The sequence below is a fragment of the Peromyscus maniculatus genome, chromosome 5 (genome assembly GCF_049852395.1).
Source record: "Peromyscus maniculatus bairdii isolate BWxNUB_F1_BW_parent chromosome 5, HU_Pman_BW_mat_3.1, whole genome shotgun sequence".
Lineage (NCBI taxonomy): Eukaryota > Metazoa > Chordata > Mammalia > Rodentia > Cricetidae > Peromyscus > Peromyscus maniculatus.
This window is the reverse complement of record NC_134856.1, coordinates 65,274,172-65,298,128: the sequence shown is the minus strand read 5'-3', so window position 1 is coordinate 65,298,128 and position 23,957 is coordinate 65,274,172. Positions and strand designations below refer to the sequence as shown.

At 43.2% G+C, this 23,957-nt stretch overlaps 1 pseudogene; it reads right to left on the bottom strand.

The window, feature by feature from the left end:
* Positions 1-11,535: 11,535 nt before the first annotated feature.
* On the bottom strand, positions 11,536-22,885 carry LOC143273519 (elongation factor 1-alpha 1 pseudogene; annotated as a pseudogene).
* Between the last annotated feature and the right edge of the window lie 1,072 nt (positions 22,886-23,957).

The following is a 23,957-nucleotide window of genomic DNA, read 5'->3' as shown; positions in this document are numbered from 1 at the left end:
TAGTAAGTGGAGCAGAAGCAAAGCCTTCTCATTAGCTCCACCAACTCGGGAAGCATCTGGGAATACACAGCATCCACGGTATGCTCATGAGCTGGGTCCTGATGAGCACTTACTAATAGACACCTAGGACAATTTCAAGTTCCCTCTGTGGTCCATCCCCTCCTCTTCTTTCCAGAAGTGTAATGAAAAATATTGAAAGGATTCCATGTGTGTGCATCTTCCTCTAGCTGCTAACTGCAGACAATTCCCAAAGTGAAGGTGGGCTCACCATGTCAGAGCTTGTAGTGCACGTGTTCTCAAGCTGTTCTGTCTTTAACTCAGTTCCCACCTTGAAAGTTTAAATTTTTGCAGCTGGAGATTAAACAATATTAAGCTGGTGTGCTGTGATTGCCCCTCTGCCAGATGGGAAGCTTGAATGACTGCCCCTCGCAGATGGTGTCTGTCCAGTGGGACCTTCAAAAAGAAACCAGGGAAGTGATTTGGAAAGTATCCGTGCGCCCTCTGGTGGCAAATCTGAGGGACTGTTTCCCGTGCCCCTGTGGGATTCTGACTGCTATGAGTTAAGTTGGAGACTCAGCACTAGGAGCCCAGAGCAGTCTTTGAACGACCAGAAGACCTAGAGGTCATTTGCTGAATGAGGGGAAAACAGCTGAGAGATACTCAGTTAGGGACTATGATGGCTATTCTTAGTTGTCAACTTGACTATATCTGGAATGAACTGTAATCCAGAAATGGAGGGCACACCTGTGATCCAGATCTTGAGGCAAGAAGACAACATACCTTTGATTGGGATCTTGAGGCTGGATACCACACGCCTTTAATCCAGACCTTGAGGCTGGAAGGCTCACCTTTAATCTGGGCCGCACCATCTTCTGGAAGGACAATGGAAGAAGGAAGGGGGTGTTTTTCCTTCTCGTGCTTGTCCTCACCTCGTCAGCCCATCCATTTCCTCACTGGCATTGGAGTTCACTTCTACAGAATTCCAGCATATTCAGAAGACCAGCTGAGACCCAACCCTGTGGGACTGAGCAACTGCTGGATTCCTGGACTTTCCTTTCACAACTAGTGAGAGAGATTCATTCTATAACTTCTGTGACTCTAGAGAACCCTGGCTAATACAGGAATAAATCCACAGAATGGGTGTGGCCAAGAATGGGCCAGGTGTGGTGGTATTGTGTTCCCCAAAATATTGTGTACTCTAATAAATTTATCTGGGGTCAGAGAACAGACAGCCACTAGATACAAAGGCTAGAAAATGGTGGCACTCACACCTTTAATCCTAGCATTCCAGAGATAGAAATCCCTCTGGATCTCTGTGAGTTCAAGGCCACATTGGAAATAGCCAAGCACGGTGACACATGCCTTTAATCCCAGAAAGCCAGCCTTTAATCCCAGGGAGTGGTGGTAGAAAGCAGGAAGATATATAAGGTGTGAGGACCAGAAACTAGAAGCATTTGGCTGGTTAAGCATTTGGCTGGTTAAGCATTTGGCTGGTTAAGCTTTCAGGCTTTGGAGCAACACAGTTCAGCTGAGATTCATTCTGGATGAGGACTCAGAGGCTTCCAGTCTGAGGAAACAGGACCAGCTGAGGAAATGGCAAGGTGAGATAGCTGTGGCTTGTTCTGTCTCTCTGACCTTCCAGTATTCACCCCAATAACTGGCCTTGGGTTTGATTTTATTAATAAGAACTTTTAAGATTCCTGCTACAGCCAGGAGCATAGGGGGAAAAATGTGTTCATATCATACCCCATGAAGCTGGTTCAATATAATGAATTTAGAACAATTATAAAAGGCCTATCAGGTCAATAAATTTTTATGCTTTGAAAGTATAAAATATTTGCAGTTAGAAGGAGGAAAATCGCAGTTTCAGAAACATTTTCTGAAGGAACATAAAGTCTATTTAACTCAACCTGTGAGCCTCATAGTAATTTTCGTTTGAACTAAGAGTGGCAGCCTAACCAGTACTCCGGTGATGGAAGCAGAGGGTCTTGAGTTCTAGTCCAGTCTGGGACACATATAGAGACCCTGTCTCAAACCAGACTAAATAAAACAAATTCAGGTACAGAAAAAAAGATCTAACTAAATAAGAAAACCAACATAGTTAGTACTCCAGACTTTAGTGTTAATAAACTCTGGAAACATCCTAAAATGTTCTTTCAGACTTTCAAATTAACAAATTTTCTGAGGTGGAAACACATGCTTTAAGACAATGTGTAGATGAAAGATAGTGTATAGAGATGTTCCTCTGAAGAAACAGGAAACAGGAGAGAACCAGAATGACGTCACTATCAGGCAGCCTCTTGAGTATGGCCTCCAGTTGCAAGTTCATTACCTGAGGGCTCCCCCAGCAGTGGCTCCAGCTGCCGCTATTCAAACTGTGGACCCCACATTCATGGCTCATGCAACTGTGGGTGAGCTTTTTAATTTCCCTGTGTTTCATTTGTATCATCTGTAAAATGGGAGTTACAGTGATACATAGATGGCTGGGTGTGGTGGCATCTACCTATTGTCACCAAAACTTGGGAAGCTGAAGCAGGAGGATCAAGGATTTGAGGCCAGCCTGAGCTACAGAGCAAGACCCTGTGTCATAAATACATAAGTGTCCCATTTTTAGGACCATTTAATGAGACAATAAGTAAAATTAGCATGGTGTGTGACATCCTGTGGACCCATAACAAGTGTGTCTTACACTTCCCCTTTCCCTGACCTCTGTCTGCCTTCTGGGCTTCAATGTGACAAATCAGCCCTTCTTCCATGAGACCTTTGTTGTCATGAGTTTCCTCTAGATATCCACACATTTTTCAGTGTTCTTAAACAGACCGTCCCTGTGATGGGAATGTGCTGCGCCCTTGCTTGGACATTGAGCAGTAATTTACTCCCACGTGGAATCAGACAGGTTGAGGATTAATACCAGCTCCTTTAACTTCACTCTGAGCAGGGAACTTGCTATGGTTTGAATGAACACCCACCCCGTTCATGTGATGAACTAAGTCCCCATGGTGTTAACCCTGCCCCCATTCATGTCATGAACTCCCAACTCCCAATGGTGTTAGCCCTGCCCCCATTCATGTCATGAACTCCCAACTCCCAATGGTGTTAGTCCTGCCCCCATTCATGTCATGAACTCCTAACTACCAATGGCATGGGAAATGCGGGCCTTGATTAGATCAGGAGAGCAAAGACTGCTTGTGAGCCCTGCTGTGTGAGGCCCCTTTGGAAAGATGGGCCTCTACAACCCCCAGAAAGAGGGCACTCAACAGCGACAGTGACGATCGACTGACACCTTGGTCTTGGAGTTCTTGGCTCTAGAACTGATGCCGTCCATGTCTGTATTAGGGTTCTCTAGAGAACCAGAACTGGCATGAGTGTGTGTGTGTGTGTGTGTGTGTGTGTGTGTGTGTGTGTGTGTGTGATTAATTAGAGTAGTTTACAGACTGTGGTCTGGCTAGTCCAACACTGGTTGTCTCCAAACGGAAAAGGCAAGAATCCAATAGTTGTTTGGTCCCCGAGGCTGAGTATCTCAGCTGGTCTTCAGTGTGCGTCAGAATCCTGAAGAAGTAGGCTCCAATGCCACTGAAGGAACGCACTGCCGGTGAGAGGGAGGGCAAGCAGACGAAGAGCGAGGGCTTCCTTCTTTCCCGTCGGGTATACAGGCTGCCAGCAGAAGGCGTGGCCCAGATTTAGGGTGGGTCTTCCCACCTGAGATGATCCAGTCAAGAAAATGTTCTCACAGGTGTGCCCAGCTGCTTGAGTTTTGGTTAATTCTGGTAGTCAAGTTGTCAGGCAAGAGCAGTTATCACAATTCCTTTCTCCTTGGAAACCATATGAAACGTGCTGCATTTTTCTCTATTGTTTTGTTGTCCTTAGGCTCAGTTGACTCTTGGTTTCTTTGTGTGTTTCCTGAGTCAGAGTCTTGCTATGTCACCCAGGGTGGTTTTGAACTGAAGCGATCCCCGCCTCAGCCGCCTAGGAGCTGTGATCAAGGTGTGTACCGCTATCCCTGGCTTATGCCCCTCACCACCATACTCCTGGCTTATTTGGGAGAGTATTTTGTCAGTTCTCTGAGGTATCATTAATTAATGGCCAATTATTAGAATTTCCTTAAAGTATGGCACTCTGACTTACACCTCAATCTGCTTGGAGCTTCTGTACATAGTAGTGACTCTACCTTCAGTCTCCTGGAAAAAGTTATAAGAGAAAAATGTGCAACATTTATTTCATTCATATCCATGTTAGGCATCTTTATATTTGGATGTGAAGATGACATTTTATGCCATTCTATTAACCTATGCCAGTGCTAAGGTTCCACAGTGACTTGCTGAGAGATGAGGTAGTATGTGCTGTATGATCATCAGGATCTTGGCAAGATGATGGTTTAATGGGAAGCATTAAGTTATGTCAGCTTATCTTGCCAGGTGTCTTTTTCCCAGAATTCCAATCCACTTGAACCTTATGGAATTTCTAGCAATAGACTTTCATTTTATAGGAAGAAAGGTTTGTTTGGGCTCATGATTTCAGAGAGATGTGTCTGTCTTGGTGAAGAAGACACAACAGTGCATGTGGCTCAGCCTGTGTTCTCCTGAGTAGTCTGTGATGCTTTGTTAATTTGAGTTTCTACAAATGGAGATCATTCCTTCAACTGGGTGGGTTGAAATTTTCACACTATGTGTATCTTGTTCCCTTTATTGAATTAAACTAACCTGATATACTCTCAAGATTTTTATAACAATTTGTATTTTACACATTGAAAACAATGAATTATCCTTACTCGACTGTGAAATGTTTGTTTACTCTGTAAAGATGTGTCTCTACCTAAGGCACCTTCTGATTGGTTTAATGAAGAGCTAAATGGCCAATAGCTAGGCAGAAGAGAATAAGCGGGACTTCTAGGGAGAGAGAGGACTCTGGAAAGAGGAAAGACGATTTTGTCGGCAGACTCGGAGCAAGTTGGATGGGCACAGTATGTCACACTGAGGAAAGATAAAAGCCACGTGGCAGAATGTAGATTAATAGAAGCAGGTTAATTTGAGTTATAAGAGCTAATTGGGGACCAGCCTAAGCTAAAGGCCAAGTTTTCATATTTAATCAAATCTCCATGTCATTATTTGTGAGCTGGCAGTCCCAATGAGAAAGTACTATTACATTAGTCTCCATTTCCTGAAGAGAAAAATGACATCCTTTGTTATTTCATCAGGCTGTAATACTGCACACTGAATTTCTCAGCTTCTAGAATGTATTGACTACATTAGTGGGGCAGAAACATCCACTACACCCACTGTTTCTTGGTTTATTCTGTGCTAGCTTTCGGTGATTGACTTCTCTGTGCCATGCACCCTGCGGCATGAATGCCCACTTTGGGCTCTTGAGTTTACATAGTACAGATAGGAATCACATAAACAGACAAAACAAACCCTTCTTTTTATCCTTCCTCCTCTCTCTTCTCCTTCTTCCTCTCCCTCCCACTTCTTCTCTCCTTTTATCCCCCATTTTCTCACTTCAGACGGTCAGCAGGAGACTCCAAAGGCACTGGCACTTCCGGTTCAGTGCCCACTCAGTTCAATAATCAACACGGTGGCAGGAGCCAGCCTGGTGAAGAGTGAGGAGGAAGATGGAATGGGGGACGCATTTAACTTGAGAATGGGATGACTGTCCCAGAACTTGTCTGCCCTGCAATCAGCAGCCTGGACTTCCTCACAGTCACACGTTTAATTGTTGGGAGACTATGAGGAGAACTTCCAAGAGTTAAATTCCTGCAATGACCTCATTCCAAGGTCAGTATCTTTGGGGACAGTTACGCAATAGGAAAACCAAATGACCAAAATTCAGTGCCATTTCATTTATCTCATTATTTTGGACACTTATTATCCCAAGTTGTAACTAAATACTAACGTAATTATAAACATATTTCTTTTAACAATTTCTCAGAATTTTGGTTGAAAAAATACACTAATTTTAATTTTCTTAGTTCCTGAGGGGATAAAACCTTTCAGAGTTTGTTAGGAAACACACAAGATTCTTGGCATTCAAATTGCTTTCACAAAGAAATGCTGGGATGAGTCAAGTATAATTGAATAAGGAACATACGGATTAAATTCTCCCTTAAATACACATGGGTATGAAAGCAGAGCGGGAGAGGACGCGCCAGATATGTTACCAAAACAAAACACTTTCAAAATAATTCAGGACAGTCATCAGTCCAAACACAGATGTGTCCTCTTATGTCTAAAAATGCACTTTCCCTTCAATGTCTTAATATGTTAATTTCATTTTTGTTGAATGCCTAAGCATATTAGGCACCTCATTGAGTGCCCCAACTCTGAAGTAAGGGCTTCCTCTTTGGAACATGAACTCTTAATGGAATAATCCGCACAATCCATTTCCTGGTTCCCACATCTCTTTGTGTTAAACCTGTGCAGTCGTGGATACCATTGTCAATCATCTCTCTGCAGCTGCTTGGCTCACCTCTACCCACCTCATGGGATCAAACTTGAGCACACACTCTCCCTCACACCAGTTTAATTATGTTTATTGTCATTTTATCTTCCTCATATCAGTGTAAATAAATGCCCATATGTGTGTCTCTCTATATAACGCAGTCTGAAGAAAGTGTGCCTTCATCATTAACCTCAACGAAAAAGCCCCGTGGCATTCTTGCCGAATGGGAAGTATTGTAAAACACAGATCAGGGGATCAATATATCACAGAGCACTTACTGTTTCCAGGGGATTAATATAGCATTCTGATTCAGATCCATTGGCTGGAATCCCATCCCTATTCTATGCCTTCACTGATGCTATAGAAGCTGCAGCACACTGAGTCACTCTTCTGCTATCTCCAGATCTCACTGCATAAAAAGAAGCCCTACTCGAATAAGCATAGCAATCGAACAGTCTGCCAATTATATGCGCAGGCCCCTTCTTCAGTATGAAGTGGAAAATGGGCCCTTTCTTGAGAACAAAGATGACGTTATCACTGCGGTCCACTGATTCCTGGATTGATGTTGTATTGTTATAAAGACAAGACACACATCTGTATTAATTATTCTGTCACTGTGATAAAGCACCATGACCAAGGCAACTTAGGGTAGAAAGAATTTATTTTGGTTTACAGTTCCAGTTACATCATGGTCAGAAGGCATGGCAGCCAGCCACAGCATAGCAGCAGGAACAGGAAACTGAGAGATCACATGTCCAGCTGTAAGCTGTGGCAGTGTGATCAGGGCAAGACCAAAGTTTCTTCTGTTAGTCTGGCAATTTTAGGAGGATCAGAATTTTCTTGTTTGTGTTTTTAATGGAGTGAATGATAATGAGGGTCACAGTGTCCATGAGAACCACTGAGCTCTTCTGAAATCTGCTCTGGTGATGTATGGCCCACCCAGACGGGGATGAGCATTAGAGTAGCTCTCCAGCCAGGACCGACTGACTTTGTTTTAACCAGTGTGAATGTCATGTTCCTATGGCACCTGATAGTCAAGCTACATCTAAAACAGACATTTTTAAAATAAAATCTTATAATCTGGAATTTATAAAGGCAGCAAAAGACAGGCTGATCCTAAGTGCCTTCTACAGTGCTTTGTGTAATGACAATCTGTAGAATCTTTATGATACAGGACACAAGTAGGGGTTAGTGTGTTTACATCTGTTGAGCAACAAGGCCTCAGTAGGATGCTGCCACAAACCCTTCAGAGATGCTGAGCATGTGAGAGCGGGGAGTTAGGGTGGATGGGATCAAGATATATTGTATACACGTATGGAGCTGCTAAAGAATAAAGAAAAGGTATTTAAAAATATAGCCAAGCAGCTTTACATTTGAATCTAACCATTTTCCTACTCATGTTGCTAATGCCTGTCTTCGTGGATCTTGGTGAATCTGTGTAAGGGTGTGTGCTAGCTGACGTTCCTCATTGCTGTGACCAAATACCCAAAGCAAAGCAACTTAAAGGAGGAAGAACTTGTTTGGTTCCTGGTTCGAGGACACAGTCCACTGTGGTGGCCAAGGAGGTTCACAGCTGCAGCAGTAACTTGTATCTGGGCAGATGAGGAAGCAGAGAAAGGGAGGGCTGGTGTTCTGTTCAGTATGGGACCCCAGCCCATGGAGTGGTGCCGCTCACTTTCAGAGCAGGTCCTTGTCCTCTAGTTAATCATTTCTGAAAATGTCCTCAGCGGTCACACCCAAGGGTATGCCTCATCAATGCCCTAGCTGTTCATTAATCTCATCATGCTGATAATCAGAATTAACTGTCACTGTGTATTGCAGTCTCATATTCAAGTCCTTCCTAATTGTACAAAAGCTGCAGCTCATGACTGTCCATTTCTCAAAATCAGGAATGGACAGACGTTCACACTCTATGCCAATGATAGCCTGTGAATCTGAGGGCTAGGAAATCCTCTACCCAAATGTAATTCAAAAACCACCTTGCATGGGACAGTTTTTCTTTCCATTGTACAGTTTTTTTTCCCTCTTAGTTATTTGTCCCACGGCTGGTCATAAACTAAGGGTCTGCTTTCTGCACAACACGTTCTGCTTTGTTGGGTCCAGCCCTTCCTAGAGCACTGGGAGAGAGGAGCTACTGAGAGTAGTTCTCTCCCCCTGAGCCTTGCCCCACCTTTTACTCCATGGGGCACTTCTACCCCCACTCCCCAATATCTGTGAGGTAACTTTAAATGCCAGGTGCCCAAGAACATATGACTTAACAGGAAAACAAAAACATGCAGTCAGCACACTGTAGCTCCAATTCGAAGTAGATGGTCAAGGTCTGCAGAGGAGCGGCATGCAGCCCAGGCTGGGACAGGCACGGAGACATCTAGAGGAAGTTGTATTCATTTCCTATCTACTGTAATAAGCATACATATTCAGGGACAGCAATACATTGTCAAACCCACAGTTCCAGAGGTCAGAGTCTGTCATTGATTGCTAAGGGCTCAGATGAAGGTGCTGGCAGGTTTTGCACCTCTGCAGACCCACAGGAGAGGTCCTTGTCTTGTTAAGCTCCTAGAACTCTATTCCTTGTGTTCCTCGCTTAGGCAGAGGAGGGATCCGGCTGCAGAGAGTGACAAGTACCACATGCACCACTGAGCTGTTTTTTTTTTCCCCCAGTTGATTTTAAGAAGTCTTTGAAGGGTTTTGGTCCAGATAACATAGCGATTTGGAGGGATTGTGTGGGATAATAAGGTCAGGCAGGTAGATGTCATTGACGAACTTGGGAATTCTGAACCAAGAGAGTGATTATTAAGTCCCAGGTAAAAGAAAGGTTTATGGTTTTGGTTTTATTTGCAGTGCTGAGAATAAAACCTAGAGTCATATACATTCCAGACAGGTATTCTACCCTGGGAAGATTTTTAACCTAGATTTTCTTTTCTTTATTTTCCTCTTTCTCTCTCTCTCTCTCTCTCTCTCTCTCTCTCTCTCTCTCTCCCTCCCTCCCTCCCTCCCTCCCTCCCTCCCTCCCTTATTTTGTTGTTGTTTTGTTGAGACAAGGTCTTTCTACACATCCCTAGCTGTCCTGGAACTTATTATTAGCATAGATTGTCTTAAGAATTGTATCCTATTACAGAGACACTTGTTCATCTATGTTCATTGCTGCTCTCTCTATTCATAATAGCTAAAAAAAAAAAAAGAAATAGAAATAGCCTAGAGGTCTATCAGTAATGAATGGATAATGAAAATGTGGTAAGTCTACACAACATAATTTTATTTATCCATAAAGAAAATGGAATTATGTAATTTGAAGGGAAACACATGCATGGACATAGAAAATATTAAGTTCGGGAATCCAAAGTTGGAGAGAAAACATTGAATATTCTCTGTCATTGAAAAGGCTTAGCCTCTAGCTTCTTCTAAGACACACTGTCCACGAGGAGGAGGGCAGATGCCAGGAGGCCAGACAGGAGCCCATAGGAGGGGAAGTTTGCTAATAGCAGAAAATTATCCTGTAATTAAATTTTAGTGACTGGTATTAGTTAAAACCGCAAAAGTTGAGGTTGTTTGGATTAGCATCTGAACATTTATGAGAAATGGTATATTCCTGGTTGTGTTCTGTTAGGAACTGCTGTTCAAATGCCTCCAGGTGCATTTCTTCTTCTGGCCTGGAAGGCTACTGAGAATGTGGTGTTCTGCTGTGGCACATTTCTACATGTTTAATGTTTCCATTGATTTTCACTTTTATTTTTATCTGAATGCTTTTCATCTTGCAGTAGTTCTCACATGCAAATTTAATTTTTCCTTTTAAAAACTGTTTTCTTTGATATATGTATATATATTTCTCATATCCACCCATTTCCTCCTTTCTGCTTCCCCTGGACCTCCCAAATGTCTCCCAGCCTCATATCTCCTTTTTCTGTCCCACCGCATCCAATCAGTGCTGCTGTAAACACACAGGTATGACCTCATCCACTGGAGCGTGCGCAGTCCACCAGTGGCCACACCCTCAAAGACAAATGGCCATCCTTCCCCAGTGGCTGTCAACTGCCAACAGATCCTTGAGGCAGGGTGGGGTCTTGTGAGCCCCTCACCCATCCATGCTGGCATTTCTGACTGGCTTGATCCTATGTAGGTCATACAGGAGCAACCACCGCTGCTGTGAGTTCATGGGTACCACAGGCACCGCTGCTGTGAGTTCATGGGTACCACAGGCACCGCTGCTGTGAGTTCATGGGTACCACAGGCACCGCTGCTGTGAGTTCATGGGTACCACGGGCTCCGGTGCTGTGAGTTCATGGGTACCACGGGCTCCGGTGCTGTGAGTTCATGGGTACCATGAGGACCGCTGCTGTGAGTTCATGGGTACCACGGGCTCCGCTGCTGTGAGTTCATGGGTACCACGGGCACCGCTGCTGTGAGTTCATGGGTACCACGAGCTCTGCTGCTGAGTTCATGGGTACCACGAGGACCGCTGCTGTGAGTTCATGGGTACCACGGGCTCCGCTTCTGTGAGTTCATGGGTACCACGGGCACACCAAGTCAGAAGCCACCATCTCGCAGCACTCCTTCCAGTCCCTCGCTTTCACGCCTACTTTCCTCTCTGCTTTCGTTATCTTCTCTGAGCGTGCTGGTATCGATGTTCCATTTAGGACTGAGCACACCCAGGCACTTATTCTCAGCACTTTGGCAAGTTTTGAGACTCTGTATTAACTGTTGTCCACTACAAAATGAAGCTTCTTCTGAGCACAGATTTAATTTTTCTAATTCAACTTTGAAAAAAGAAAGACATATGGACAGTGGCCCTGTCCCAGGTAGAACTGTCAATGATGCTAAGGACTGGAGCCACTCAGAGCCCTCCTGATTATCTACTTCAGGCTCAATGGTGCACACCCAAAGGGCAAGGCACATGTCCTAAGGTGAAGGGTACTGAGGTCAAATTTTAATGAATGAAATGTCTTGGTTTGTGTTTTCTTTCTTTCTTTTTTTTTTCTTATTAAACTTGTTTTAATGGGTCTCAAAATTCTGTGACAGATTTTTGGTCAAGTTGTTTCCATTAAAAAGTACTGATTTTGCAAACTAATAACTTAAAACTGCCACACACACACACACACACACACACACACACACACACACACACACACACAAAATGGTCCACAAAACATTCTCCTTTCCTTCTGAAGGTTTTACGATGCATTGTTATCATTAACCAGTCTTTTACTATTAAACTTAAATGGCCAATTGAGACAAACAGTTCTGAGACCGTTCTTCCACTGCTGATTAAGACTGGGGTGGCAGGTATTAGAGAGAGTATTCATTTAGCCTTCTGAGCTTTCTGGGCAGACTTGGTGACTTTGCCAGCTCCAGCAGCCTTCTTGTCCACAGCTTTGATGACACCCACAGCAACTGTCTGCCTCATGTCAAGAACAGCAAAATGACCCAATGGAAGATAATCAGAGAAGCTCTCAACACACATGGGCTTGCCAGGAACCATATCAACGATGGCTGCATCACTGGATTTCAAGAATTTAGGGCCATCTTCCAGTTTCTTACCAGAACGACGATCAATCTTTCTTTAAGCTCAGCAAACTTGCATGCTATGTGAGCAGTGTACAATCCAGCACAGGAGCATAGCCAGCACTGATTTGGCCTGGATGGTTCAGGATAATCACCTGAGCGGTGAAGCCAGCAGCTTCCATGGGTGGGTCATTTTTGCTGTCACCAGCAACATTGCCACGTCTAACGTCTTTGACAGGTGCGTTCTTTACATCGAAGCCCACGTTGTCCCCAGGAAGAGCTTCACTCAAAGCTTCATGGTGCATTTCAACAGACTTTACTTCTGTTGTCACATTGACTGGAGCAAAGGTAACCACCATTCCAGGTTTTAACACTCCAGTCTCCACTCGGCCCACAGGGACAGTTTCAATACCACCAATTTTGTAGACATCCTGGAGGGGCAGTCGCAGAGGCTTGTCAGTTGGACGAGTCGGTGGCAGGATGCAACCCAAAGCTTCCAGCAGTGTGGTCCCACTGGCACTGCCATCTTTGCGGGTGACTTTCCATCCCTTGAACCAAGGCGTATTAGCACTTGGCTCCCGCATGTTGTCACCATTCCAACCAGAAATTGGCACAAATGCTACTGTGTCAGGGTTGTAGCCAATTTTCTTAATGTAGGTGCTGACTTCCTTAACAATTTCCTCGTATCTCTTCTGGCTGTAGGGTGGCTTGGTGGAATCCATTTTGTTGACACCAACAATTAGCTGTTTCACACCTCCTCAATAATCACAGCAGATCTATGTGAACAGCAGTGAAAAGGTTTAATCATCAGATAGTTTGCGTTTTCTTGTTCGACTACCCTTAGCTCTGAGACTAGCTGTGAGCCTGAAGCCCGTCCTCTTAAATTGGTGAACAGAAATGTTGATTCTCATGAGTTTGTTTATTGTGCTGGACTATTTTCAACATCTTCTAAGATGGGAATAGTAGCAAACCCAACCATTCCAAGGAAGAGAAAGCTGAACTTATTTTGTTGTAAAGAGTTTAGAATTAGATGAAATGGTATTATTTGGTACATACGAAGATATGTAGGATGCTAAATTATTCATTAGAAATCTGTTCAAAGCAACATGAGATAGATATTCCTGAGTTTTGCTATGCTCAGAACATGGAGAAGCCAAATATCTACCCTGAAACCACACGAGAGTAACTAAGATGTGGGAAGTGGATGGACTCAGAAACTGGCAGGCACAGTGGAGGCAGACTACCAATAGTGCTCCTGTATCTAAATAGAGTCATGTGATTAGGGAGGTCACAGGGACAGGAACAAAAGTGGTGTGTGCCACTTCCCAGCCTGGCCCTCAGTCCTGTTCCCTTGTCAGCAGACAGGAAGCAGAGGTCCCTTTCTAATGTACTTTGGGGAAAGCCTGGCTTACTGAGGATACAGCAAGTGATGGGACCATGGGAAGATCTCCATGGAGGCTGGATGTAGCATGCTTGGATCTACCCATAACAACCCAGAGTCCCAGAGAAGAAGGGATGGGGCTCTAAAATTGAGATATCTGCAATATGCATCATTCTCTCTCTCTCTCTCTCTCTCTCTCTCTCTCTCTCTCTCTCTCTCTCTCTCTCTCCCTCTCTCTCTCTCCCTTACTGCTCCCTGGAGTAAAGGACCAGCCAGGACCCTGGGAAGACCATGACAGAATGGGGAACACTGTGTAGCATCCAGACAGGAGCAACAAACATGAGCTGCCCAGACACTGGAGAAAAGCTTCAAAGCCTGGCAAGGGAGTCTGCCGCTGAGTGATCTCAGTGGTTCTGCTCCCACTCCTGCTATGACAGACAGGACCTACAGGGACCAGAGGAAGTGGGGAAGTGAGGGAACTTGGCAGAGAGAACTAAGGGGAATACTAGGAATAGGCCTTCCCTAACCAGGAAGAAACACAGAAAGAGAACTTCACACCTTCTGCTGCATTTCATTACTCATTGGTGGCTGTATTGTTTTAAACTTTAATTTTTTTCTTTTTTATAAATATAGCTTTGTAGTAAGTAGACATTCCAGCCTTGATCTAGAAGTTCCAACCCCCACTGAGGCTTCGGTAACTGTCACACCTACAAGGCAGAGCCAAGAGAGGACCCTGAAGACCTGAGATCAGGATGTGCCGGCTCTCTTGGTTCCTGGACCCTGGACGCTGGAAGTAGACCAAGCAGAGTTCTCCAGAGAACACCACTGGACTGTGCTACACCTTGTCCAGACCCTGTAACATATCCCTTCACTTGTAAGTCACCCCACAAAATAAACCTCCCTTTTAACTACATGGAGTGGCCTTAATACTTTCACCAATATCTGGCACCCAACGTGGGGCACGAACCCACAACCTTGAGATTAAGAGTCTCATGCTCTACCAACTGAGCTAGCCAGGCTTCTGAACTCTGCCAAGACAGAGTAAGATGGTCTTTCAGAATTCCTGCTTCTGAAAATGGTCTGTCAGATACTCTAGACCTATAGCTGGTTTGAATGCACCAACAATGCTGAGAAACATTAGGTGACTGTCCAGGCTGTCAGCTGTCTCTGTCTACTCTTGCAAGATTCCTGAAAGTTGCTTGCATCCATCTTCCATTTTTCAGGTACCATTATATTCCTTCTCAGGTCTTTGATGGGATTGAAGACCAGCAGTTATGGTTACAACTTAGAATATATATATATATATATATCTTAGACAGAACATATTAAGTATTAGATTCAGGTTTTTTAGGATAGGACACCTTTTGGAATGATCTTTGTAACATGCCATTTACCTACACTCTAGACTTCTCTGGATTTTAGTATGTGTTTCTTGCTTAATATTGTTCACATTGGTTGTAGTTCCATCTTATCTAGGTCATTATCCCTCATTACTCCTGGACAATATTTGATAACCATTCCTTTGTATATAGTCTTGTATTAGGTTAGAACCTTCTTATTTAGACTAAAGGGGGAGATGTAGCGGGTAGCCATTCCAACCTTGATCTGGAAGTTCCAACCCCCATTGAGGCTTTGGTAACTGTCACACCTACAATGCAGGGCCAAGAGAGGACCCTGAAGACCTGAGATCCGGATGCGCTGGCTCTCTTGGTTCCTGGACCCTGGACGCTGGAGGTAGACCGAGCAGAGTTCTCCAGAGAACACTGCCAGACTGTACTACACCTTGTCCAGAAGGGATGTAACCTATCCCTTCACTTATAAGTCACCGCACAAAATAAACCTCCCTTTTAACTACTTGGAGTTGTCTTAATAATTTCACCAATATAGCTTTACAGAATTTTTAGAATGCACACTTCTGTGTTCAGTTGATATATTGTATCTTGTCTCTCATTGGAAGCTTTTGTGTCTCTTCCTTTCCTCTAACCTTAATATAGAATATCTTCTCTACTGCTTTTCATACCTCAAACCCATAGATTCTCCCTTTCATCTTACTTTACCCACTCTTGTCCCCCTCTCAATCCCCCTTTCCTGTCAATATTTAAATACTGGTATGAATCACACATACATACAAAACAAACTATAAAGTACATTTTCTTCATCCAGTACTCTGCCTCCATGCATTATAAGGCTCATGGAACATCGAAGAAGAGGGGGCAGAAAGAATGTAAGAGGTAGTTGATAGGAAGAAGGGCTTGAACTATGACCTTCTGGGCATGGTGTAGCCATTGTAATCATAAACTCACAGGAGTCATGGTGTCTGCATTAGACCTGTACAAGACAGGACCTGCCAACAGTCAGTCATGGATGAGGGAGGGGCTCACGGGGCTCCACTTGAAAAACAATTGTCTACGGATGCTCGGAGAGTTATTGTCTTCAATTGTGCACATACGAGCCCACTGAGTGAGCCTACTGGGTGAGCCCACTGAGTGAGCCTACTGGGTGAGCCCACTGGGCTCCAATGGAGAATTTCAAACCCATGGTCATGTGGATGGGGCTAGTTACACTCAGTGGGTTACAAAACAAAAAGATAAGGATGAAGGGATTTGTAGAGAGAAGGGGATGTTGAAGGAGGTGGGGGAGGGGAAAGATGTGCTGTAGAGAGAGGTGAGAGTAGTCAGAATGCACTTTATACACATATGACACTGTCAAATAATGACTTTAACTTTAAAAGTCCCTCATGGGAGGCAAAGCACACATGCGCCTTCATAGCCTATGCGGAGACTTGTTGGCAAACCCTCAGTTCTCACTGCAGCCGGTTTTTCCCTGGGACTCACGTCCAAGTGAAGACAACCTAACATGCAGACTCACATAAATAAAGCAAGCAAGAGAAACCAATGATGGGGGGCTACAAGTCAGTGGATGCATGCACTCTACCAGAGGCGTAAAGCGTGAGGCAGCATCCCACTATGTCACCCACAAGCTGGCGGCTTCTGAACTCCAGGAGTCAAGGAGGGTGAGGTAGCCGACACACCAGGAAAATATTTCCAAGCACCACTTTTGAAAAGGCTCAAAAAACAAATAGAGAGCTCAAATAAACAGACAAGGAATTTAGTTCTGGACCAAGATGAGAAAGTTTACTGTACTGGCTGGTTTTGTGTGTCCACTTGACGCAAGTAGAGTCATCAGAGGAAGGAGCCTCAGTCAGTCGATAAAATGTCTCCTGCCCTCACCCAGGCTGGAGGTCCTGGGTTCTATAAGAAAGCAGGCTAAGAAAGCCATGGGAAGTAAGCCAGTAAGCAGCACACCGCCATAACTTCTGTATTTAGTTCCTGCCCCCAGGTTCCTGCCCTGCTTGAGTTCCTGTCCTGACAATGCTGCATAAACCCCCATCTCCCCACCTTGCCTTTTGGTCATGGTATTTTGTCACAGCAATAGAAACTCTAAGACAGTTACCAAAATGCATGAAAAAAAATCAGTAATTTGGAGGAAAACTTTTAAAACATGAAGGAAAAATTCAGCAAGGAAATTGAGACACTGAAAAAGAACCACGCAGAAGCTTCTGAAATGAAAGAACCAACCAATCAAATAAAAATCACACAGCAGAAAGTATGATCAACAGGCAAGAGAAAGTAGAATTAATTTCAGGAATGGAGGACAAGGTCAGGATAACAATACATAAAGACATAAATAAAAAGTTAATGATCATGACCAAAACTTACAAGGAGTCTTGACTGCATTTAAGAAACCAAATCTAAAAATCCATAAGATAGAAGGAACTGAGATAAAGTCAGATGGCTTAGATAGTCTACCCAATGAAATTAAAACTGAGAATGTTCCAAGCCTAGAGAAAGAAATTGACGCACAAACATAGGAAACATTTAGAATCAAATAGACACGGCCAGAGAGGAATCTCTCCTAGTAAAGATATCAAAAAACACAAAGCAAAGAAACAAAACTAGAAGCCATTAGGGGAAAACACCAGCTACTACACAGGGCTGAAACATCAGAGTAACATCAGATCTGCCATCAATAGCTCTAAAAGCCAGGAAAGCATGGAATGATTGTTTTTCATCATATGCATGTGTGTGCATGTATATGAACATGTATGTGTACATATGCATGTGTGTGCATGTATATAGAAGCCAGAGGTTAATGTCAGATATCTTCCTTGACTGTTCTTCATCTCCTATATTATGGCAGGATCTCACATGAATATTGGTGAAATTATTAAGGCCACTCCACATAGTTAAAAGGGAGGTTTATTTTTTGGGGTAACTTACAAGAGAATGGATAGTTGCCGGGCGGTGGTGGCGCACGCCTTTAATCCCAGCACTCGGGAGGCAGAGCCAGGCGGATCTCTGTGAGTTCGAGGCCAGCCTGGTCTCCAAAGCGAGTTCCAGGAAAGGCGCAAAGCTACACAGAGAAACCCTGTCTCAAAAAAAGAAAAAAAAAAGAAAAAAGAAAAAAAAGAGAGAATGGATAGTTTACAGAGTCTGGGGAAGGCGTAGCGCAGTCCAGCGGTGTTTTCTGGAGAACTCTATTCGGTCTACCTCCAGCATCCAGGGTTCAGGAACCAAGAGAGCCAGCGCATCTGGATCTTGGGTCTTCGGGTTCCTCTCTCGGCCCCGCCTTGTAGGCGTGACAGTTACCGAAGCCTCAATGAGGGTTGGAACTTCCAGATCAAAGCTGGAATGGCTACCCACTACATGTGCATGTGTATAGAAGCCAGAGGTTAATGTCAGATATCTTTCTTGACTGTTCTCCATCTTCTATATTATGGCAGGATCTCACATGAACCCATAGCTTATTGATTCATCTAGTCTAGCCAGCTTGCTTTAGGGATCCTGTGTTTTCACTTCCCAAGTGCTGGGATTACACGTGGGCCACCACATGGGTGCTAGGGATCTGAACCATAGTCTCACACTTGCATGGTAAGAACTTTTCTTGCTGAGGCATCGTCTCCTGAGCCCTGGAATGACATATTTCAAGCCCTGAAAGCAAATAGCTATCAACCAAAATTGCTGTGCACAGCAAAGTTTCTATTAAAGTTGAGAGATAAATAAAACTATTTCAAGACAAACACAGGATAAGGCAATTCATGCTCACTAAGCCAGCACTGCAGGAAACTGTGAAAGGAATGCTATACACACAGGAAAAAGAAAGACAGTTTTATCTGTGTGAACAGAGGAGAACCAGAAAGGAACCAATCGTGTCCAACGCAGTAAACATCTAACATTACCAGGAAAAGAAAGGAATTATGTAATTGTTGTTTTCTTGCTCTTTTGGCTCTTTACTCTTTGAGGGGCCCGCCACCCAGCTCCCCAGTAATCACACAGAGGCTTATTCTTTCTTATGAATGCCCGGCCTTAGCTTGGATTATTTCCAGCCAGCTTTTCTTAACTTAAATTATCCCATTACCTTTTGCCTCTGGGCTTTTATCTTTCTATTCTGTAGCCCTTTCTTTACTTCTTACTCTGTGGCTTGCTGTGTAGCTGGGTGGCTGGTCCCTGGAGTCCTCCTCCTTCTCCTTTTTCTTTCTCCTCGATCTCTTCCCAGATTTCTCCTCCTATTTATTCCCTCTGCCTGCCAACCCCACCTATCCCTTCTTCTGCCTTGCTATTGGCTGTTCAGCTCTTTATTAGACTAATCAGATGTTTTAGACAGGCAAAGTATCGCAGAATTAAACAAATGCAACATAAAAGAATGCAACACATCTTTGCATCATTAAAACAAATGTTCCACAGCATAAACAAATGTCACACATCTTCAACTGATATTCAACAACAGAACTATTAATCAGCCAGGAACCCAAACAACAACCAGCACACAATAATCGATAATGACAAAGGCCTCTTAGTTATAATCGTGAATGCAAATGACTTTAACTTAACAATTAAAAGACTCAGACTAACCAAGTGGATTAAAACTAAGATCCAGGGCTGGCAAGATGACTTAGTGGGTAAAGGGAGTACTGATAAGGCTGAGAACCTAAGTCCAATGCCAGGAGCTCAAATGGTGGAAGAAGAGAACCCACAAGTTGTCCTCTGACCTCCATATAGTGCTGTGGTACATTGATGTACAACACACACACACACACACACACACACACACACACACACACACACACACACACCTGATATCTCCAACAAATTCACGTACCTAGGAAATACTCCCTGCCCCTGAAGAAAAACAAGAATCAAAGGTTTGAAATCAACCTATCAAAGAAATGGAAACCGTAAACAAGATGACACAGGAATCCCTATCTGATAAATTAGACATCAAAGTAAAATTATTTAGAAGGAATAAAGAGGGCCAGTGTATGTTGATAAAGAGAGCAATTTTTTAAGATGATAAAAACCATTGTAAATATTTACTCCGTGAATCCTAGGACCCAAATTTTACAAAACAAACACTAAAAAGCCACAATAATAGTGGGAGACTCCAATATTCCACCCTCACATCTACAAAAATCTTTCAAATTAAAAATCATCAAAGAAACATCAGAACTAAGTTATAACATAGGTCAATGCATATCTATAGACCATTTCAGCCAACATATTGGGAACACACATTCTTCTCATGGAACACTCTCAAAAATTGATCTCATTACAGCCACAAAACAAACCTTAACAAATACAAAAATTAAATTCCCTATATTTTTCAGACCATGTTGCAATAAAACTAGAAATCACTACCAAGGCTAGACTCAGAAAATACACAAATATTTGACCTTTGAATGAACAATGAGTCATTGATGAAATCAAGAAAGAAAATTTACAATTCCGAAAATCAAATGAAAACAATAGCACAACTTACCAGAACCTCCAGGATTCCTGAGAGGAAAATTTATAACTGTAAGTTCTCAACATTAAAAAATCAGAGAGATGGGAAATGAATAGCTCAGTGATGCCGCTCAATGCATTAGAAAAATCAAGAAGTTAGACCCAAATGCTGGAAATGTTAAACACTAATGATGAGGGCAGAAATCAATGAGAGAGACTAAAGACCGGAACATAAAACTAATAAAGTGAAGGGTTTGTTCTTTAAAATATTAACAAAATTAACAGACTTCTAGGCAAACTAACCAGAGAAGGTGAGAGATGGAGAGAGGGGAAAGAGAGAGAGAGAGAGAGAAATCCAAATTCTGACCTAAAGATATCTTAGCTGTGCATCACCTCTGTAGTGAACATTTGATATCCATACATTTTTGAACACTAAATTAGAAATCCTATGCAATAGAATCAAAGATTATGAATGGGCAGCCTACTTTATTTAAAATTTTGTTTTTATTTTTATGTATGTGTGTATGTATACATGCCATGTGTGTGCAGGTGGCCATGGAGGCCAGAAGAAGGAATCTGAGCTGGAGTCATAGGCAGTTGTGAGTCACCCAATATGAGTGCTGAGAATCAAAGTTAGATGTTCTGGGAGAGCAGCAAACAAATGCACTTAACTACTGAGCCATCTCTCCAGCCATTGGTATCCCACCTTACCTGGAATTTTAAAACCTACAAGAAAAAAAAGAGATGAAACTGAATTTCATGAACATTGAGTTTTAAATACTGTGTCTAGGTGAAAAAGAGATGTGAAAGAAGACTAGCAAGTTATTAAGAAAAGCTTAGAGGTTATGTCAAGACTATAGATAACTCCTGAGACACCTATTTTCAACCTCTACACCTCATTCACCCCTCTCTGACCTCAGGTCTTCATTCCCAACCAGAACAAAATTCTGTATCAAAGGAAAATGTTGGTGACCTGTTTGAGGATAAAACCTTGAGGGAGAAGAGATTCCATATTATATTAGAATTTTCCATTTGTAAGGATGTCTCTCTCTGTTCATTAACAGGTAAATATTTTTGTTCTAGTTGACTCTCAGTTAGTTATGATAAGACACTGACCAGATGCAACATTGGAAACATGGGTTTATTTGGCTTCAGGCTACAGTCCACTGTGCAAGCAAGCCAAGACAGGAACTCAAGGCAGGGACTTGGAGGCAAGAACTGAAGCAGAGGTTTCCAGCCTCCACAAAGATAGGATAGGCAGTCTAGGATAGGCAGTCTGTGCCCAGAAAGCACATTCCTGAGAAACAGGCCTTCTGTGTGACTGTTAACTACAGCTCTGAATCCCTGGTTCTCAGAGAAAATTCCATTTCCTTCCCTGAGGGCTTTTTGGAGATATCTGGAGATACTTTTGGTTGTCATTATCCATGAGGAAACTGGGTGTTCCAAGCATTTATTAGGCAGAGAGTACAATCAGACATCCTAATGCACAAGATAATTCCATTCTCCCAAAGGATGATCTGTCCCCAGATGTTAATAATACCATCGTTGAGAAATCTAGCTCTAAAGATGGTCATGGGAGACTTTGATAATGATTCTGAGAACCATCATGCTTGGAACTCTCAGCTCAGAACATTCTTCCTAGTGACATGGAGTTGACATACCCCAAAACACACTTAAGGGCCATAAGCAGATTCTAGCTACTCTGTGGTGATAACTGTACATTTGCCCCATTGATTAGATGTGGGTCCTCCACAGATTATGGGCCATCCATACTTTGCTCAAGTTCTTTCATCCTTCCTCCCTCTTTTCTTCTGCACCAACAGACACAGCCCACCCTGCTCTCCAGTTTCACAACTGGGATGTCTACCTTGACCTATGACTCATCGTCTCTGAGCTCCAAGAGCTTATTGCACTGCTACTCTCTCTTCTTACATTCAATAAAAAAACATATATTATTTGTATGTTTATGTGATGATATACACACACACATATATATATATATGATTTTGCAATTGTACATGGTTAATGGCTATGTCTATTAAATCTAAAAGCATTATTATCAAATTCAAGGATACCTAGAGTTTTCTCTTGTTATACTGTAAGAGTTTTCTAGTTTTGTGATTTTCATTTATGTCTGTGATGCTCTTTGAGTTAATTTTTGGAAAAGATGTAAGATCTATGTTGGAATTCATTTTTTGCATGTGAGTATCCAATTATTTCTATTCAATCCATTTCAAAGGCGATTCCTTTCTCATATATTGTGTTTATCCCTTTGTAAAAAGAATACCCTTTATCAAAAGAAGGAAATCCAAGCTACAGGCTGAAAGCACGTGTCTGCAAAAAGAATTTCAGAAGCTAGGGAGATGGCTTAGAGTGATCACTGTGCATTCATGTGCTGTGGGATGTCTTTCTGTATGCTGTGAATATGTGTTGCTCTGGTTGGTTGATAAATAAAGCTGCATTGGCCTATGGCATGGCAGGATAGAGCCAGGCAGGAAAATCCAAGAGAGATAGGGGGAGGAGAAAGGAGAAGGAGACACTGTGAGCTGCCAGCAGGAGAAGCAAGATGTAAAAATACGGGTAAGCCATGGCCACGTGGCAACTTAGAGATTAATAGAAATTGGTTAAGTTATAGGAGCTAGCTAGCAAGAGGCCTGCCATCGGCCATACAGTTTGTAAATAATATAAACTTCTCTGGGGCCAAGCTGCTGCGAGATGTGGGTGGAAGAGATTCGTCAGAACTACCAGGGGGCAGGCAGGACCGGAGAAACCTTCCAACCACAAGCATGAGGACATGTGTTCAAAGCCCCAGAACATGCATTAAAAGGCAGTCATGGTCATGTGTGTACACAGCCCCAGTACTGTGGGGGATGGACACAAAGGGGTTCTTGGGGCTCAGTGGTTGCCAGCCTATCTTCAGATATAGTGAAAGATGTTTTCGGAAGGGAGTAAGGTGGATCATGACAGAAGAGGACACCCAGTACTCTCCTCTCTCTGGTCCCTGCGCTTGTGTACTCACTGGTGTGTACACTCATGGGCACATGTGTGTATGCCCCCATACACAAAGACACTTCAGATAAGTAACAGGGTCTAGTAACACACTAGGAGTTTTTCCAGAAAGACAGAGGATTTTCTCTTTCTCTGGAACTTGCCATAAATTCCACATAATATCTTGGCCCAAATGGTGAGGGCTCATCTAAATGCATCTTGGGAGCTCTAAGGAGCCCTTTGGGCTTCAGGTTTAACTCAAAAATGCCAATCAAATAATTCTATATGTGACTAGGGTACTATATGCAGATGTTAAATGTGAAGACATCCAGAAAACTAGAATTTTCGTCTTTGTAGTCACTTTTAAGAAGCACCATTTACTTATTTAATCTGAGAAGGGTGTCCTTGGACAACCCAACCCCTGAGTACTTGTGATGATTTGAACCAGAATGGTCCCCATAGGCTCATATAGTTGAATGTTTGGTTTCCAGTTTGTGGACTAAGGTTTGGGAAGGATTAGGGGGTGTGGCCTTGTTGGAGGAGTTGTGTCACCGGGGATGGGCTTTGAGGTTTCAAAAGTCCACACCAAGCGCTCTCTCTCTCTCTCTCTCTCTCTCTCTCTCTCTCTCTCTCTCTCTCTCTCTCTCTCTCTCTCTTTCTCTCTCTCTCTCTCTCTCTGTCGGTCTGTATGTCTGTCTGTCTCTGTCACTTTGCCTGTCTGTGTCTCTGTCCCTGTCTCCTCTCTCTGCCTACAACTAGCAGATCAGATGTGAGCTCTCAGCGGCTGCTCTAGTACCATGCCTGCCTGCCCCCTTTCTTACCATCATGGTGATCATGGACTAAACCTCTGAAACTGTAAATGCTTCCTTTTA